The sequence below is a fragment of the Gracilinanus agilis genome, chromosome 3, assembly GCF_016433145.1.
Source record: "Gracilinanus agilis isolate LMUSP501 chromosome 3, AgileGrace, whole genome shotgun sequence".
NCBI lineage: Eukaryota > Metazoa > Chordata > Mammalia > Didelphimorphia > Didelphidae > Gracilinanus > Gracilinanus agilis.
In genome coordinates, this window is record NC_058132.1 from 649,546,295 (window position 1) to 649,552,294 (window position 6,000).

At 54.3% G+C, this 6,000-nt stretch overlaps 1 protein-coding gene across 1 annotated transcript in view; it reads right to left on the reverse strand.

Moving 5' to 3' along the window:
- LOC123242023 (ciliary rootlet coiled-coil protein 2-like) overlaps positions 1-6,000 on the reverse strand; it is a 129,112-nt gene that overhangs the window by 44,174 nt on the left and 78,938 nt on the right. The gene's annotated exons all lie outside the window — the stretch shown is intronic.

Below are 6,000 nucleotides of genomic sequence, written 5' to 3' on the forward strand. Positions count from 1 at the left end.
GGGGCGGTGGCAGCGATCGGAGGGTCGATGGCACAGGATTTTGGAGTTGGGAGCCTGATTAGGGGCCATCCGATCCCCATGATGTGCCACCTAACAAGCAGGCAGACAGGCTCTGCTTGGAGACCTCCGGAACCCGCCAGACTGGGGGGATGCCAGGCGGCCCCACTTCCCCTACTGCCATCCGTGCCCGGCGCTCTCTGGAGAAGAGGTTGGGCCAGGCGGGCTTTCGGGCCATTGTTCTCTTCAGCTCCCCTCAACTAACTTGGAACAACTGAGCTTCGTGCCGGGGCAGCTGCGGCCCAGGTCGCTCCTGCCTTTCAGCGTTTCCAGCCCATTGTCTTGGGGCAGAGCGCTGTCTTGAGCTAGTCTGGCCTGGGTGGTCTCGGAGGTCCCGTCCAGCTCCACATCCAATGGGGCTCTGGACGTGCTCTCCAAAGGGAGCCAAGGCTACCCAGAACCCTGGAGGGTGAGCGCATTGGATGAAAGCTGGGCTTGATCCCGACTTCTCTGCATCTGGCCCAAGCTGTGATCTGTGCTGGTTATATCTCCTCTCCTTTCCTCTAAAAAGGCAGTTGGGAAGGGGGCAGCAGGGTGGCTCAGTGGATGGAGAGCCAGGCCTAGACAGGAGGTCCTGGGTTCAAATATGAACCCAGATACTTCGCAGCTGTGTGACCTTGGGCAAGTCACTTAACTCTCATTGCCTAGCCCTTACCTCCCTTCTGCCTTGGAACCCATACACAGCATTAATTCTAAGATGGAAGGTGGGTTTAAAAAAAAAAAAAAGGTAACTTGGGCTGGGCAACCAGGACTTTGCCCTAGGATGCCAGTACGGAGAGGGCACTGACAGCCTGCGTACTCCCTCAGGAGATAGAAACCACCGAGGTTATGACAGTTGGCAAAGATTTGGGGGTCAGTCAGTGGGGGGGGGAGAGGTAGGAGACTTGGGGTTCTCTTAGCACAGGGAGTTTAGGGGGCGAGCCTTCCTCTGCCCATGAAGAACAAGATCTTTGTAAGTTAGAGTCTTCCAGAGCTGCCTGGGGGCACTTAGAAGCCAAGTCACACAGTCCCGTTGGGTCAGAAGTGAGACCTGAGCCCCCCTCTCTGTCCTTCCAAGGCTGAGTCCTAAAACGCTTCCAGTGTAATTATTTCAGCCCGATGGGGCTGATTTCTCCCCAGACTCCCCTGGGTTGGGCTTCTCCCAGGCTTGAGTCTACCCTACTCCTTCCCCCAGCAGCAACTTTGGGCTTTGACCCCATGGTCCCTTAGGGGCTCCAGCCCTCTCCCACAGGGGGCTGTCCAGAGGTCTCCCCCCGCCCCCCCCCCATCGATGCCTCAGTTGAATGTGTAAAAAGTTGATTGCCTTGGAGGGTTTGGTTGTCCTTGCCCGTGGCTCAGAATTTCCTAGTTATGGCTCTGGCTTCATATTCCATGAGATCCAGAAGCCTTGATAGTAACTCTCTCACCCTCTCCCTCTCTGTCCCCATCTCTGTCTCTGTCTCCCTCTGTCTGTCTGTCTGTCTGTCTGTCTCTGCACAGGAAATACTAGAAACTCCCAGGGATAGAAAATCCTGTTTTTCTAAAAGAAAAAAAATGGGGGGGGGGGCGCTGCTTTCTTCTTAGCCTGTAACATTGTCCAGAGCCTCCCCACAGGCCTGATTCCTTCGGTCCCTCTCTGTGTTATTGTTGTTCTGTTTTGGAGAAGGCTGAGGGCGAGGACCCCCCCCCCCCCCCCAGCCCTCACATATGGGATCCACCGCGGGGCCCGAGGTTTTCCACCAAGCTCAGCAGAAATTCCCCCCGAAGGTCAGGGACCACAGAAGGGGACATCCATCATAAAGGAAACTGTTTGCATTTCCCAGGCAGGGGGAGAGGGAAAACCCAAAACAAAGGAAGAAAGAAACCCACCCCGGGCGGAAAGCAGCCCCCTCCCCCCCCAGCCCAGCGTGGCTCTCCCCGGGCACAGCCCAGCTGCCCCTCTTACAGGAATTTTACAGCCAAATCTCTTAATGTGATTATACTAATTATTTCTTTACTAGAAATTTTATAAACAACCTCCGCTCCAGGCCCAAGCAGGCAGCCAGATCTCCAGCTGAGCCTTGGATGGGAAGAAAGAGGGGGTGGGAGGGAGCCGTGGGGGACCCACTGTTCCGGCTGTGTGTGCCTGTGTGCCCGGGAGGGCGGGCTGCGGAACTGGCCAGTGAGCTGAGCCAGGGAGCCAGGGAGCGAGGGAGCGAGCGGCTCAAGTTCAAAGGCTCCGGAGACCCCCTGGGATGGACAGCCCCGCGTAGAGCCCGCCCAGCAGCCTTCTTCGGGGCTCCTTTGCCCTTGGCTGGATCCTGGAGTCCTGCCCTTGGCCTCCCCGGCCTCCCCGGCCTCTGCCCCCTGAATTAAGCCCCTTCCTGGCCAGGGCCCCGCTCTCTGGTTCGCCCTGGTTTTCTTTGTTGGGTCGGGTTTGTTTGTTTACTTCGTTTCCTCCAAACCCCCATGATGGGTCTCTCCGAGGAGCTTCCCTCGCTTCATTCTAACCAAGCCGAGGCCTCTTTCCCGGTGCCCTCCTCGCCTCTCTCCTGCTCCGCCCCTTGTCCCCACTTTCCAATCCCTTCTTTGCTTTCCTGTGTGGTCTCTCTCGGGTTGAAAAAAGACCTCAATCTCTCTCTCTCTCTCCCTCCCTCCCTCCTTCTCTCTCTCTCTCTCCCTCCCTTCCCCCCTCACATTCTTTTTCTCCATCTCTGTTTCTGTGTCTCTGTGTCTCTCTTGCTCTCTCTCACTCTGTCTCTCTCCGTCTCTGTCTGTCTCTCCCTCTCTGTCTGTTTTTGTCTCTCTGTCTCTGTCTCTGCCTCTCTGTCTGTCTCTGCCTCTGCCTCTCTATCTCTGTCTCTGTCTCTCTTGCTCTCTGTCTCTATCTCTCTGTCTCTGTCTGTCTCTGTTTCTGTATCTCTGTCTCTCTTGCTAGCTCCCTCTCCCTCTCTGTCTCTGTCTCTGTCTTTCTCTCTCTCTCTCTCTCCCTCCCTTCCCCCCTCACATTCTCTTTCTGTCTCTGTTTCTGTTTCTCTGTTTCTCTTGCTCTCTCTCTGTCTGTTTCTGTTTCTCTATCTGTGTCTCTCTGTCTCTTGCTCTTTCTGTCTCTCTGTGTCTGTCTCTGTCTGTCTGTCCCTCCCTTTCACCCTCACATTCTCTATCTCTGTTTCTGTTTCTCTGTCTCTGTCTGTCTCTCTTGCTCTCTCTCTCTCACTCTGTCTCTCTTGCTCTCTCTCTGTCTCTCTGTCTCTCTCTGCCTCTCTCTCCCTCTCTGTCTTGGTCTCTCTTTCTCTTTCTCTCTCCCCCCCCCCCCCACATTCTCTTTCTCTCTTATTCTCTCTCTCTCATTCTCTGTCTCTGTTTCTCCGTCTGTCTGTGTCTCTGTCTCTCTTGCTCTCTCTGTCTCTGTTTCTCTGTCTCTGTCTCTTGCTCTCTGTCTCTCTGTCTCTCTGTCTCTTGCTCTCTGTCTCTGTCTCTCTGTGTCTGTCTCTGCCTGTCTGTCTCTGTCTGTCTGTCTGTCTCTCTCCCTCTCTCCCTCCCCCTCAGCCAAAATAAACAGGCTGTCATGTTAAATTATTCTTTCTTTCTTCCGCTTTCAGGCCCTCCCGTTTTCTCTGTCTCCCACCTCCTTCCTTGTTGGTATTTTTATGCCCAGATGAATCTCTTTGTCTCTGTTTCTTAGGCCGGATGAGAAACATCTGAGAATGGGGGACCCCGAAGGAGCCCGGCACCAGGTGCCTCGCCCAGTAGAAGCTCAGTTTCTTGAGGGCAGGGACTAGATTTTTGGTTTTAAGTCCTTACTTTCTGTCTTAGAATCGATACTGTGTTGGTTCCAGGGTAGAAGAGGGATAAAAGGTTCTGCAATGGTGGGGTAAGTGCCAAGGTCACACCGCTAGGACGTGTCTGAGGCTACATTCGAACCCAGAACCTCTCTCCTCTCTAGGGCTGGCTCTCAGTCCACTGAGTCACCTCGCTGTCTCCCAGGAACTATTTTATAATTTGACTTGTCATCCCTAGGGCCTCTGAGAGGCAGCCTGAAATCCTGCTACCTCATTCATGTGGGCTGTGTGGTCCTGGGCAAGTCACTCAGCCTCTAAGTGGCCCCGGGGCACCCTCTGAGTCTGAGATTAGACTGTGCAGGAAGGGGAGTCCTTAGTCTGTGCGGAGCAGGCGGATGATGCTCAGGACGTGTAGGGCGGCTCTTGGGAGGCCCGTGATATTCAGAGTGAGCCCAGAGGCCAGGATCAGAAGCGAGGACGAAGCTGGCTCGCCCCAGTGGTCCCTTCCAAGGTGACTCCTAGGTGGGGAGCCCAAGGGCCTGGGGGCTTGGGGTGTCCTCGGCACAAGTGGGGCCAGCGGGAGAGGGGAGAGTGGGGAGCTCTGTGTTGGACGGATCAAATGCGATGCCTCCTGGACATCTGGCTTGGGATGTCTGAAAGGCAGTCGGAGGGGGAGACCTCGGGAGAGCCTGGGCCAGGAAAGGGAGATTTGTGAGTCATCGGCTTAGACAGTCATGAAGCCCATGAGAGCCAATGAGATCCCAAGGCAAAGTGGCCTAGAAAGAGAAGAGAAGGCCCAGGCCAGGGTCCCCAGGGACACCCAGAGGTGCTAGGAGTGACCTGGAGCAGTCAGAGAGGTAGGAGAAGATCCAGGAGGCAGTGGGGCGCTCAATAGCTGGAGAGGAGAAAGTATCGAGGAGGAGAAGGTGAGCTGCCATGTCAAAGGCTACAGGACGGTCAAGGAGAAGAGGACTGGGAAGAGGCCATTCGATGGGCCACTTTGGAGAGCACAGTTTCGGGGGGATGATGAGGTCAGGAGCCAGACTGTAAGAGGCCAAGAAGAGAAAGGAGGCACCTACTGGAGGAGACCTCTGGGAGTCCAGTGACCAAGGGCAGAAGAGATGCAGGACAGAGGTTGGGATGGAAGGATCAAGGGAGGGAGGTTTGGGCATGTTTGCAAGCAGCAGGGAAGGAGCCAGGCAGGAGGGAGAGATGGGAAACAAGTGACAGAATGAGTGTTACAGAGGGGGCAGCCTGTTGGAGGAGACACTTTGGAATGGGATCACATGAACTAATGGAGAGGTTAGCATTGGCAAAGAGTGAGGCCAATGGGGCAGCCAGAGTGGCTCAGTGGATTGAGAGCCAGGCCTAGAGACAGGATTCAAATCTAGCCCCAGATACTTCCTAGCTGTGTGACCCTGGGCAAGTCACTGGATCCCCATTGCCAAGCTCCTTACTGCTCTTCTGCCTTGGAACCAGTAGGCAGTATTGATCCCAAGATGGAAGGTAAGAGTTAAAAAAAAAAGTGCATCATGAGACAGAAGTGGAGGAGAGGGGTAGAAGGAATGAGAGATAGGACACGAGGAAGAGCAGAGAAAGGGGAGCTCTTGGGGGATGGCCTCCTTTTCTCCTCTATTTTCTATAAAAATATGAGGACGAGCTACTATGGAACCACTGTGGAGAGGCACTGGTTTGGAGGCAATATTCAAGAGGACTTGGGGGAGTAGGGAAGAGAGAGTGAAACAGAGAGATAGATGGAGAGAGAGGGGCAGGGGAGAGAGGAGAGAGTGTAAAGAGAGAGAGTAAGGAGAGAGAGAGGAGACAGAGACAGAGAGAGAGAAAAGGAGAGGAGAGAGACAAAGAGAAAAGGAGAGAGAAGAGAGAGAGAAAAGAGAGGAGAGACAGACAAAGAGAGAGAGAAAAGGAGAGAGAAAAGAGAGGGAGAGAGGAGAGAGGGAGGGAGGGAGAGAAAAGAGAAAGAAAAGGAGAGAAAAGAGGAGAGAGACAGAGAGGGAAAGAGAGAGAGAGGAGAGAGAAAAGGAGAAAAAAGAGGGAGAGAGGAGAGAGAGAGAAAAGAGAGGAGAGACAGAGAGAGAAAAGGAGGAAGAAAAGAGAGAGAGCAGAGAGGAGAGACAGAGACAAAGAGAGAGAGAGAAAAGGAGAGAGAAAAGAGAGGGAGAGAGGAGAGAGGGAGGGAGGGAGA